We start from the raw sequence: 14,027 nt of genomic DNA on the forward strand, positions 1-14,027 counted from the left end.
CAGATGAGTAAGTGACATATCTGCAATGCGTAAATTCAGGACCAGGTTGCTCATCCGTCAGCTACGGAGTGGCTTTGGAATTAGGGCCGTTTCTGGTGGAGAAGAACGCACCACACCTTCGCTTAAACAAATTTTCTTGGAATAAAGGTTATTCACCCTTTTCTTTCTACATTTGCTTTTATGGAACACTTTGGACTGAGACCTGGATGTACAGTGATAGTTTATTTTCATTTTTATCGGTGTATTTCTCTGCTCCCTTTCCCGCTTGCACTTACTCATCATGGACTAGAAATACAAATTTAATGACGTTCCGGACTTTCACATCTCTACCACTTGCTACCATCTGAATGAGTGTGTTATGTTTATTGCAACATTTTAACTGTTAGTATTTTCGCTTTAAAGCCAGAGTCTTCGGTCTTTATTTTATTATCTTTTTTACTGTATTTTAGTGGCAAATATTTTATTCTTGGAGGCACCTGTTGGAGTTGGCTTCTCTTACACAAATAGATCCTTGGATTTGAATGAACTAGGTGACAGAATCACAGGTGTAGTACTATTCACAGTCTGATTTTCTTTCTCTGTGGCTTTGCGTTATGTTAATACTTAAACCCTTATGCCTAGAGAGGAAAAGTAATAAATAAAACGCTATTCCGCTTGAATTTGCAGCTAAGGATTCGTACACTTTCCTGTTAAATTGGTTCAAAAGGTTTCCACAGTACAAATCTCGTGAGTTTTACATAGCTGGAGAAAGCTATGCAGGTAATGGACTAAGCATTAGGATCCAGGGTTGCTCTTGAAGTTCATCTTATTCATAGGTGCGTCACAGGTTTTACATATTTAACTTAATCATCACAGGGAGAGGTTCAAGCCTCAAGGCACATCGATAAGCTCATTTTTGTCTGATTGTCAACTAAATTTTAAAATGAATTAGAGTTAAGACTATGAAAGCTACACTTTCGGTTGATCTTCTAAAGAATGCAAGATGAGGACGGATTCTGAAATGCAGTGATGGATGATGATCATGATCTGAATGGTATGATAGATTATGCATGGAGCCACGCAGTTATTTCAGACGAAGATTATCACAGTTTCAAGGACTCCTGCGATTCCAAGTCGAATAACGAGTCATCACCCCTGTGTGATAGTGCCATCAGAAACTTTATTCAAATGTACGCGGATATCGACATTTACAGTTTGTACACGCCCGTTTGTGTGCACCGGCTCGATAAAACTACATCACGCCTTGCGGCATCTGCCAAATCCCTGTCAAAACATGCATTTAACACTACTTACTCCCTTCCGTATAAGTATCTAGTTCTTTCTTGTCCATGGTTATTTTCTCATTGTAAGGTCCGTTCTCTTAAACGTGTAGGACCTGTGGCATAAATTACCTTCTGGTTATGATCCTTGCGTGGAAGATTATGCAGAAGCATATTTCAAGAGAGCTGATGTGCAGAAAGCACTACATGCAAACAAGACCAAAATTTCTTATCCCTGGACACTGTGCAGGTACGGGCAGAATTGTACAATTCTCGCTCGTTCTAGGGATCTCTTGTTTTTATGGCTTTCTTACCTTATTAATGGAAATGTCTTTTCTGTATACAGCGAAGTGATCTCCTGGAACGATTCTCCCACCACCGTTCTACCCATTTTCAGAAAGCTCATCAAGGGCAGTTTAAGAATATGGGTATACAGGTACGGAAGTTTGTCCTTGGAGCTTTCTAAAAATGCAACAGTTGAATTGACTCAAGGGAGAGAAATTTTTTAGTTAACTACTCTGGATTCCATCCAGCTGTTTGAATATTTTGCCCTTCGAAATCCTACAGGGCGATCCGTTTACATATTGGATATAAAATAGAATGGATTGTCGTGATCTTTGTAATGCAAATCTCTCAAGGCACCTAGAGCTATATTTTCTATTTCATATTTAAAACTAATTCTCTGAAATCACAAGACCTGTATATATTTCACATCTTACCTTACTAATTGAGTACTTTTTTATCTGTAGCTGCTCATGGTTTGAATAGTAGAGCATGGGATGCCTGCCATCTTCTTTATCTCGTTCTTTACTTTGTTATTATGCATAGAGGCTGTAAATCTTCTCCTGGTCCTAAGTCTTCCTATTCTGATTAAGTAATCAAATTGAATTTAAACTGACTTTTTATCTGTCTTCTATGGGAGATATTTTCTTCCTATTTTCTCTTCTAAATGATGCAAACTTAACCGACATTTTATTAGTCTTCTATGAGATTTTATACTGCAGATGATGATAACGCTGTCTAGTATATATGATGCTTAATCTTGCATTCATAAAATTTTCAAATCCTCTCATTATCTGTGTGCTAAATCTTCTCCATTACCTTCAATACGGCAAATCCTTTCCGTTGCGTTCAATCATAACTTTCAAATAGCCAGCAGTTTATCAGGAAAGTCAGTCTTTGTTATTCCCCAATTCTTAGTGCTTTGGTACCATTCTTTATGTAGCCCAGAGATTGATCTGGACATCTAAAAAGTTGCAGAACTGCATCCAAAGATTTGGAAAGAAATATTGCTAATCTAAGATCTCAAACGTTGTTGTTCGACTTCAGTGAACACAGTCTATAATTCCAATTGAATACCGTTTTATTTTTTGTAGTGGTGACACCGATGGTCGAGTTTCTGTAACTTCAACACGGTATAGCTTAAATGCCCTTGGGCTTAAGATAAAAGAAGAATGGAGTGCTTGGTACAACAGCCAGCAGGTAGATACGGTACTCTACCCTTCTGCCTAACCCTAGTTTAATTTTCAATTTCATTAATGGTTTCTTAAATAGCCCTTTCCAAATCAATATGGTTGTCTGGTTGTTGTTCGCATATTAATTTAATTTCCCATTTGAATAATGATTTCTTAAATAGCCCTTTCCAAATCAATATGGTTGCCCGGTTGTTGTTCGCATGGATTCATTCATTTATCTTCACCTTTAACTCCACAGTTTTTTCCAACAACAAACAAAGGTCTCTAAACAGGTTCAATGCATATTTATGGCTGCTTGCATTCCATTTCAACAGTTTTCGGCATCACTCCCTCAAATAAAAGCTCAAATTCATCGACCCTTGCTTCCAAAAAAGCCCGGAAAAGCCTATTCACGTTTCAATATTCTTCTACACACTATGCCTTACGGCGTTTCCTTTGCAACACTAGGTGCAAATGCTAGTTTATTACATGTCGTCATGATTCCTTACTTGATTTGATGCGGAACCTTCTATGTGATGTACTTGCTATCATAACTCATCATGTTATGTTTTGAGATCCCTTGTTGTATGTTGCTGGGATACTCTTGTTGTTGTCATGCATGTTTGTTTTTGAGATCCCTTTTATGCCATGTTGGTGGGATGCTCATCATGCATATTTTCATGTCATACTGATAAGAGTCTTTTAACTGAGAGTTCCTGTAGTGGAACAACTCTTAGAGCCACTCCTGCATGAGGGCATTTTTCCTTGTATGATTGCGACATCATCTCTTGTGTACATCGCCATTATTTATAGCACTTAATGCAGAAGCCTACAGCATCTTGACACCTGGCCCTAGAGATGTAGTCTCTCCTGGACGAACTCTGTTATCAACGCTTATGTTTTCATGTGCTGATGATTGTTATGTCCCTCTTCTTTTCTGCATGTAGATGTATTCATTAATGTTATTTTAAAATGCAATTTAACACATCACGAAAGTAAAAGGTCTTGGAAGGGTCCTTCATCACACCCGAACCTGAATCAGTAGAGCACTTTATAAAGACACATCTTTGCTGGTATTATGTTATGAGAGGAATTTTGCTACAAAATCTGAAAGAATCCAACTATTCTGGTTATTTAATTTGCGTTGAGTCTTTTTTTTCCTCTATTTCAAGCCATTCTTTCATGTTTTGAGCTTTTCAAGGGATTGATGTTGAGTCTCCATATTGTTGGAGTGTTGTTTATAAGATTGAAGTTATTGATAACTATTGTGTGTAAAGACCATGATGTAGTTTTGAGTTGGAAAACACAACATTGTAGATATTTTTGTTACCTCTGTACAAAGCCATTGTGAGCATCCTCTTTGTCTTGGGTCTTTTGATGGAAACTGAGAGAACCAGTGGAGATCTTGATGCGTTCCAGGACTTCTGCGTGGAAAATACCAAGTCCTCTGTTTTTATCAATGGAAGGCCCTGCCTGAATACTAATGAAGTTTCTGAAACACTTCATGAGTTTAGACCTGGTGATGCAAGATCATTCAACCCAAGTGAAAATCATTGTAATTAAGTAGACATAGGGGGTCATGTATTTTAAGGAAGTTGGATTCTGAAGTGATGAATTAACCTAATATTTAGGCTTTTGAGTCCATAAAATTGGAATTAAATAGATAATGTGAGATGTTTTGTAAATTCTCTCGGATATATAAGAACATGAGTTGTTAATAAATACAAAAGAGTTAAAAGTCAATTATACCTCTTAAGCAGTTTCATGATTCGAGGAACGAGAGAGAGTTTTTAGGAATTCAATGAAGTTATAAGTGGACATAGAGGATTTAGGAGTCAGTTCAGTAGATTTAGGAGGGGAACTAGAATTAGTTCAACAGAGCTTTCTGGTATAAATGTAAGTCTACGAGCAGAATTGAGGAAGAGGCCACTGATATTGAAGAACAGCCCTGTGAGAGGTACAAAGTCTTGAATCTAATCATTTGTTTATACGTATGTATATAGAGGTTTATTCCTAGTTGTGTAGATGTGTGAAATGAGTATTTTATGAATGAATTACATGTAAAATTGTAGGTTCTATAATAGAAGCTTGCAAGCAGAGTTCTGTGGATACGCAGAGGAGGGTATGATTCAAAGGAATCATAAGGGATCTTTGAATCCAACTAAAGGAAAGGAGTAAGCTCTGTAGAGGCAGCGAAGTAAGAATTTGCAAAGTTAAGCTCAGAGGAAGTGGAAGAACGAAAAGAATGAAACCCTGAAGAAATAACCAAACCCATAGAGAAACACTGAAGAGATAGTGTAAAACAAAGGAAAAGGACTGAGTGGAGAAGTAAAGTGGCAATACATAGGAATCGTTAGATCTTATAGATCAATGGTCTATATCAACCACTGAGGATCAGTGAAGCATAACCCTCAAAGGTAGAGAAGTAGATTTTGGGTGGAAGGAAAGTCATAAGCGGTTTTTACCATTTGGCTCCGGTTCCACTAATCAGAGGACACGTAGCAGCGGAGTAGTGAGGGGAAACTGCTTTATCAGGTGGTTAACCCCCGTGCCGGTTGTCTATCTAAATTCATGGTAGACAGTTGGATCTACTAAGTGTAGATCAATGGTGGAGACTATCAAGCAACTTTGCATTAGGAAAGGATATAGACTGTTGGATCGAAAACTGATCAATGGTCGCGATCTAATCGCAATCGAATTAGACAGAGGTCAAAGGTTGGTGGACTGTGAAATGTCGATGCACTAATAGCGGTAAAGCACTAATCGGTGATCAGATGTGGTCAGATATCAGTGTAACGTTGAAGGAAATCTTTGAAGGGTGCGGACCTGAAAGCTTATAGAGGCAGACTCAATTCCATTTGAGTTCCAGCCTTAAGCTTTAGAGCAATGTTCCGTGTATTTCCTATGTAATGCAGAGTTCAGAAGAGATGCGATAAGGCATATGGAAAAGGCAGACCCGATAAATTATTAAGGCACAATTAATAATATTTGAGATCTGATAGTGCGTTATCGCATATCAGATGCGATAGAGCCAGTGTTAACGAAAACCCGCGGAGGAGCGATACCTAATTGTGATCAACAATAAAGGCGAAACCTTGAGAAACATGAAGGACCATACTAAGGCAGAAAGGTATGTTTTGTGTATATTTCCTTTGTAAGTGAGTTATAAAGGATTAAGTGTGAATATGTGAAGTTTCATATATAAGTCCACCATTATAAAGGATAAAGGGGTTATAATAGAATTAAAGCGCCGATAGAGGGTTATGGTTAAGTCCGATATAACAAAGGTTAAATAGGGGTTTGTTATATATATGCAGAAACAATGCTATGAAAGCCTAAAGTACAAATAAGGCTTAAACTAAGGTTTATAAGGGGTGATTGAATCTCGATAGAAGGAGATGAAAGACTAGGGTATTGTAATGAATGGTTCTGTTGAGTTAATAAGGGGGCCTTAATCATTGAAAATTGAAGATTTTGACTCCTTAGAGAGTTAATTTCCTGGGATTGATGTGTTTATGCATTTTATATGCATACTATGGGTGTAAGCGGGGGTAACCCTACATCATTTGGTATCAAAGCAGAATTGTAATTGAAACAATTGGTATTAAAACAAAACAAAGAAATTCTATGTGAAAGAAGTGAGAACAAAGTTATGTGTCGAAGATGTTTATGCAAGCAAGGAAGGATCAGATTCTAATCTGACATAAAGTAGGCACATAGAGGGGATGTGTAGCAAAACTTGTAGATGCAAGAGACAGACTACAAGCCATTCAAGGTATAGGTGGAATGGTGAAACAAGATCATGCTGTGATCTTGAAGGTGAGGTGATATGTTCTGTTTTGATTTGAGAATGTGCATTTGTACAGTAATGCACAGATAAAGGTGAGAAGTTTGTAGCAATATAAAGTAAGGAGTGATTGAATTGGTTCTAGAGGAAAGAACCAGAGAGATGCTAAAAGACTGAGCTCAAAGGAGAGAAGCTTAGTGAAGCATATGTAGCAAGAAGGAGACTTGTTAGTGTAGAGGTATTGTTGTAGATCACAAAGGCAAATCCACAGAGGATGTGGGTAGAATTGCTAATGGATGAAGGAAGCTGGTAAGAATTTCCAAGTGAAAGGGGAAGTGGTCAGAAACAAGTATTTCATGGTGATTGAAATACAAGAGGACAATTGTGTTCTTGAGAAGTGCAGATGAGTTGAAGCCTAGAAGGAGTAGAGAGAAGTGCTCAAAGGAGGTTCTAGAGACATAGAACCAAGGGGTTTTGAAAAGACCAAGTATAGAGGAAATCTTGGTGAGGTAAGTTGCAATAAGGAGGACTTGTTGTTGCAAAGGCTTTAATGCAGCTCATAGTCAGTGAGTGAGGAGCACATGAAGATAGAGAAGAAGAAGATGACTACTGATATTCATAGCAGAGGTTTAGAGAGAAGCCACAACAGAAGATATGAGAAAGAGGATGCCAAGGCAAATGGCAAGAGGATGAGTCAAGAGGAAATTAACAAGGAAATTGTAGAGTTAAAAGAACAACTCAATGCATTAAGGAGAATACTTGAGGAAAACCAGAGACAAGGTTGGTTATTAAGGAAGAAGCCACTGGAGTGGCATGAGATGCAGAGAAAGCTACAACAAAAGAAAGTAAAGTGGCTGAGGGAAAAACTCAAGGAAGTTGAGTTGGAAATGGAAGAGTCCATTTGTGAACCAGAACAGGGAGAAATTCTAGGAGAAAGTGAAGACTACACTGAAGCTAAAAAATGGAGATCAAGTAAAGATCTCATTGACTATTGGGATAGTTAAAAATAGCATGAGGAGATGCTGACTGAAGATGAACACTTGGAAACTGAAACTTCAGGGGAGGCCAAAGGGTCACATGGTTTTAAATCTGGCAATTTGTGTATGTTTGCAGGTGCAACATGTAAAGAAGGACAACTTGCAGATATTGGCATAAAGGAGGAAGAAGACAAGCAGAATCTAAATTCTGTTATGGAAGAAGATGAGATAGATAGGTCTCATATACAGTTGGGGAAAGATATAAAGCAACCAAGTAAAGGGCTTGAGGAGAATGAAGAGGAGACCATAGAAGAATTTATGAGTCATAAATAGAACTTGGAACATCAAGGAGATATGATGATTGAAGCATCAAGTGAGACCACAAGGTATAATGTTTTTAAAACTGATAGTTTGTGTATGATGGCAGGTAGTGTAGGAGAAAAGCAACCTTTTGAAGATAGCTTCAGAGTAGATGAAGATCTAGAAGTAAAAGCTGACAAAGAAAACTTCTCAGAAGAGGAAGAATTTGACTGCATACAGAAGAAAAAGTCTATGGATGAGTCTATAGAAGTTGTCATAGAGATGAAGAATTAGGATCTTACTCTGATGAAGAATGAAGAAATATTGTCTCAGTTTGATTAATGATTTTGATGAAGAACAAATGCAGGAGAATATTAATGCAGATGGTGAGACAAGGATAGCTCTTGAAGAAGGTAAACAACAAGAGATTAAAGGCAAACTTGAAGAAGAGTCTATGTTAACTGAAAACATAGTAAAGGATCATCAATTCACCATGATGATAGGCACAGTCGAAATAGCCATGGAAACTATTGAGACATTTAGTAAAAAGGAAGGACATCTACTAAAAGATGTTAAGGAAGAAGGAGTCTATGCAAAAAACCTAGAAAAAGGAAAAGGGACATCTAATGATTTATCAATAATAAAGGAAGGTACGGAAAATTGTGTGAAATTTCCAAATTCTACTCCAATTGAAATTATTGAGTTATATAGAAAATTAGACTTTCAAAGAAGGGAGTTGGAAAAATAGAGGATAGATGTTCAAGATAGATTGTTGAAAAAGGAAGACAAAAGAATTGTCATGAATGAAAATCATAAGAAAAAGGAGATGGTAATGAAAGTTTAGCAAATCTACATTGCAAAAGAAGGAGTTCACTACAATGGACAAGAGCGGAGAGATATTAATGGAAAAGATGATATGGGGGAGAGATTAGTTAACAGTATCATGATTTTTTTTGAGAATTCAAAATAGCATGCTAATGTGCTGACAAAGGAGAAAGAAACAGAGCAGCAAACTGAATTGTTGCCAAAGGAATATAAGGCACAAAAGCCTTATGTTTTTTATTTTAACAAGTGTTTTGTGAGTGCGGGTTTTGTTACAGATGCTAAAGGAAATTTGGCATAGATGAGCAACCAATAAAGATGAAAGAAGAAGATTCTGTGGAAGAATTCAATCCATGGAATAGAGATGTTAAATTGCTGGAGAGAATACTGGAAAGTCATGATTCAGTGCAAATAGAAATAATCATGAAAGAGGGTAAGGATGAAAAAGAGGTAGAAAGAATAACAAAATAGGTAAGAATTAGAGGAAGAGTAAGAGTAAGTGATAACATTCGAAAACTCCAAGAAGAAGAACAATAGATTAAAGAGTTGGTGGACAACAACAGCAACCTGAAACAAAGAGAAAGAGGTAGAAGTAAGTGGCAAAGTATAGACCAATCCAAGGATGTACTGGAGATGGAGATTGAAGAATTATGGCAGCTAATGATGAAACAGGCCATAGGGAGGAAAATGATAGCAACAGGAAACATGATCAATCAGAATTTGAATCTGAATGACAAGGATAAGAAGATGGAGCAAAAGACAACAGAAGTGTAGCAGCAGTAAAGGAACAAGACATTTGGGCAGTTACAAAACAAAGTATGGGATCCATGAAGACAAAGACCAAAAGACACATGATCAGGAGATCATGAATATTTTCTACTTCGGGAGTCTGATGCAGGAGCATTCAACCCAAGTGAAAATCATTGTATTAAGTAGAAATAGGGGGTCATGTATTTTAAGGAATTTGGATTCCTAACTGATGAATTAATGTAATATTTAGGCTTTTGAGTGCATAAAATAGGAATTAAATAGATAAAGTGAGATGTTTTGTAAATTCTCTCAAATAAATGAGAACATGAGTGGTTAATAAAGAAAAAGAGTTAAAAATCAATTATAACTCTTAAGCAGTTTCAGGATTCGATGAACGAGAGAGAGTTTTTAGGAATTAAATGAAGTTAGAAGTGGACATAGAGAATTTAGAAGTCATTTCAGTAGATTTAGGAGGGGAACCATAATTAGTTTAACGGAGCTTTTTGGTATAAATGTAATCCTACGGGCAGAGTATAGGAAGAGGCCATTGATATTGAAGAACAGGCCTGTGAGAGACACAGAGTCTCGAATGTAATCATTTGTTTATACTTATGTATATAGAGGTTTATTCCTAGCTGTGTAGATGTGTGAAATGAGTATTTTATGAATGAATTTCATGTAAAATTGTAGGTTCTATAACAGAAGGTTGCAAGAAAGTTATGTGGATATGCAGAGGAGGGTATGATTAAGAAGAATCATAAGGGATCTTTGAATCCAGCTGAAGGAACAGAGTAAGCTCTGTAGAGGTAGCGAAGTAAGAATTCGCAGAGTTAAGATCAGAGGAAACGGAATAATGAAAAGAATGAAACCCTAAAGAAATAACCAAACCCATAGAGAAACGCTGAAGAGATAGCGTAAAACAAGGTAAAAGGACCGAGCGGAGAAGTAAAGAGGTGATACACAGGAACCATTAGATCTTATAGATCAACGGTCCAGATCAACCACTGAGGATTGGTGAAGAACAACTATCAAAGGCATATAACTATGTTTCGGGTGGAAGGAAATCCATAAGCAGTTTTTACCATTTGTCTACGTTTCCAGTAATCGGAGGACACATAGCAGCGGAGGAGTGAGGGGAAGCCACTTTATCGAGCGGTTAACCCCCGTGCTAGTTGTCTATCTGAATTCATGGTATACCGTTGGATCTACTAAGTGTAGATCAATGGTGAAGACTGTTGGGAAACTTTGCATTGAGAAAGGATATCGACCGTTGGATCAAAAATCGATCAACGGTCATGATCTAATTGCAATCACATTAGACAGAGGTCAAAGGTTGGTGGACTATGAAATGTCGATGCACCGATAGCGACAAAGCATTTATCAGTGATTAGATGTGGTTGGAGATCGGTGGAACGCTGAAGGAAAGGTTTGAAAGATGCATACCCGAAAGATTATAGAGGTGGACTCAATTTCATTTTAGTTCCACCTTGAAGCTTTGGAGCAACGTTCCATGTATTTTTTGTGTAAAGCGGAGTTCGAAAGAAATGTGATAAGGCATATGGAAAATGTGGACCTGATAAAGCATTGAGGCGTGGTTAGTAATATTTGATATTCGATAGTGTGCTATCGCATATCGGATGCGATAGAGCCAGTGTTAACAAAAACCCGTGGAGGAGCGATACTCAATTGCGATCAACGATAAAGGGGAAACCTCGAGAACCGTGCAGAGACCATACCAAGACAAAAAGGTATGTTTTGCATATATTTCATTTGTAAATGAATTATAAAGGATTAAGAATGAATATGTGTAGTTTCATATATAAGTCCACCATTATAAAGGATAAATGGGTTATAATAGAATTAAACCATCAATAAAGGGTTATGGTTAAGTCTGATATAACAAAGGTTAAAGAGGGGTTTGTTATATATATGTGGCAACAATGCTATGAAAGCCTAAAGCATGGATAAGACTTATCAACAACCATCCTTTACACTGAGCCTCACCATTTAGCACGCAGAAAAATTATCAACAACCGTAGTTCAAGAGCAGGAATCCTCCTCATTCTCATTCCAATTCCATGTGTCAAATTCCTCCCACCACTTCTCTTGGCCAATTGTATAAGAGAAATCATTCCCTCCAATATTTTCAATGAATTTATTTTTAAATTTATTTTTTTATATTATCTTTTCAATTTATTTTTTATAGTATCTTAAAAGTTTTTTTTGAGAAAATAATATTTTTAACTATTATATTCAGGTATAAAAGGTAATTTATTGCCACCAATATGTGTATGTTGAATCAGTTTGGATTCATTTTAATGTTGAATATAAAGTGAATAGGAAGGAATTAATTTTTTTTTAACATTTAGAAAATGTATGGTTAAGAGGTATTAATATGTAAAGTGAATTTTTATTTGTACATTGTTATTAAGTTAAAGAAAAAATGGAAGACTTTTCCACAGGAAAATATGAAATGGATATAATTTTATAAAGTTTAATAAAATATTCAAAGTTTGGATATTTTTGCTTGGATATCATATTCAAGATTTATTTTGAAATTTTTAATACAACAAAATGTGAATTCATGATTATTTATTTTAATTCTATATTTCTTTCAATTGAATTGTTGGGTCCCTATAATACTAGTGATTACCCCATTACTATTGTAGTTATACCCCTTATTTATATTGTTGTGCCCCTATTACCCCCATATTGTTATTTCTGTGCCCCATAGAATCCCTCTATTGTTATTTTTGTGGCTTTATATTATTATTGTTAGGTCGGCTTGATTATATTGTGACTCCTTAGACTCCTATATATAGAAAGGAGGTTTTGTCATTTGTATCATCCAAGAATTGTTCATTTATGTAATGTAAAGGAGGTTTCCCCCTCGAAGAGGCTGAATTCTAAGGCGTTGATCTATCTTTTCTATCTTTTCTTGAGCTGGTTTCATAACATTTGGTATCAGAGCTTTGGATTCTAGGGTTTCGCTGCTCCAAATAGGTCATCGTGGCATTTTCGCTATAACTTTTTTTCTGTGACGTTTCAGAAGTCACAAAAAAAACCCATTTGAGAAGAAATCGTGCTGAACCTTGGGTCCGAATTTCAGAGCCTTTCGCGTGGCATTTGCGGAGATATGATCTGAGGAAGTTGGTCTTTTTGCAGACTCCTGAATTACATTCAAAACAGGTGACCTGGGGAAAATCATCATAACTTTCTCTCTGGGGATCAGATTGAAATTTCGTAAGAAGGTACAGAAAGAGGACAGACTGTAGTTTCTTGTGTGTGTGTTTCGATTCAAAGGTTGAAACAGTGACTCGTGGCATGTCGTACAAGTTCGCTCTACTGAACCAGTCTAAAAGCAAGTCACTGTGGGAGATTTCACATAACTCTTCCTTGGAGAATCCAATTTGGCTCAGACTTGTGGCATTGGAAAGAGGACGTAGAAGGCTACTACAGGTACCAATTTCAGAACTGGATGATCCGAAATTACAGAGATACATCAGATTCAATATCAGGCTTCTATAAAGTGAAAAAAGGTGTGTAGTTTTTTTTTAAGCTTGGTTTAACGGAATTCAAAGGGCATAGTAAAGCATTATTATCGGTAACTGATGCCCCGAGGAAAGAAAATGCAAACACCTAGTAAGGAACCTGAAAGCTCTAGCATGACTCATGAAGAAGAGGAAGAAATGCTACATGATATATCAAAATTACAAGAACAAGTGCAACAAATGTCACGCTCACAAAAGCTAACAGAAGCTAAGATAAGTGGCGTGGAATCTAAGATAAAGGGAATGGAAGCTAAGATGGATGATTCAAAGACAGATTTGAAGAGAGACATGGTAGATTTGAAGATAGATTTGAAGAAAGACATGGAAGAATTGAAGAAGTTGCTACAAGAAAGGGTCACTAATGGTGAAAAGGTAGTAAAGGAAACTCATGATGAGAACAAAAGAAATGTTAATCATGATTCCATAGACGCTAATGTTGGATCGAAGAATCACCATATTCCAAAAATCGATATGAGGAAGTTTGATGGCAAGGATCCCGCCACATGGATATTACAGATGGAGCAATTCTTCGATCTCAATAATGTGCAAAACACACAAAAGGTACGTATGGCAACTGTATATTTGGAACCAAATCAGTTTGTATGGTATCAATGGCTTTGCTCTCGTAAACAATTTATCACTTGGGCAATTTTTACGGAAGAATTGATAGCACATTATGAAGATACAAAAAGCAACACTTTTTTTAGCCAATTGATAAGTCTCAAACAAAAGGGTTCAATAATGGAGCACATTGAGGAGTTCCAAAAATTGAACATAAGGGTAAAAGATATTCCAGAGGAGCATAGGATTGATGTGTTCATAGGGTCTTTAAAGGATAATATCCAACATGATGTTCGCCTTTGGGAACCTGATTCATTAGAGAAGGCATTCAGGTTAGCAAGAAAAATGGAAAGCAAAATTATGGCAACCAGGAAGCATACCACTCACAACTATAAAGACGGAAGTGTTGTTGCCCCTAGTCTTCCACAACCTATAAGGTTGACACCACAACAATTGGAAGAAAAAAGAGCAAAAGGGCTTTGTTACAGTTGTGATAGCAAATACACTAAAGGTCATAAGTGTGCTGAGAAGAAATTATTCTACATAGATTGTGAAGAGGAAGAAGA

General features: G+C 36.8%; 1 pseudogene across 1 annotated transcript in view; it reads left to right on the top strand.

Annotated features, from left to right (window-relative positions):
• LOC149195778 (serine carboxypeptidase-like 35) overlaps nt 1-14,027 on the top strand; it is a 45,177-nt pseudogene that overhangs the window by 468 nt on the left and 30,682 nt on the right. Inside the window, exons 2-8 of the transcript XR_016255127.1 lie at nt 40-147; nt 450-545; nt 667-826; nt 975-1,275; nt 1,373-1,509; nt 1,606-1,695; nt 2,636-2,750. The product of XR_016255127.1 is annotated as a serine carboxypeptidase-like 35 (transcript). The remainder of the gene's footprint in view (nt 1-39; nt 148-449; nt 546-666; nt 827-974; nt 1,276-1,372; nt 1,510-1,605; nt 1,696-2,635; nt 2,751-14,027) is intronic.

This window comes from Pinus tabuliformis, chromosome 2_2, assembly GCF_031772625.1.
Source record: "Pinus tabuliformis cultivar Carrire ecotype Pingquan chromosome 2_2, CPIR1, whole genome shotgun sequence".
NCBI lineage: Eukaryota > Viridiplantae > Streptophyta > Pinopsida > Pinales > Pinaceae > Pinus > Pinus tabuliformis.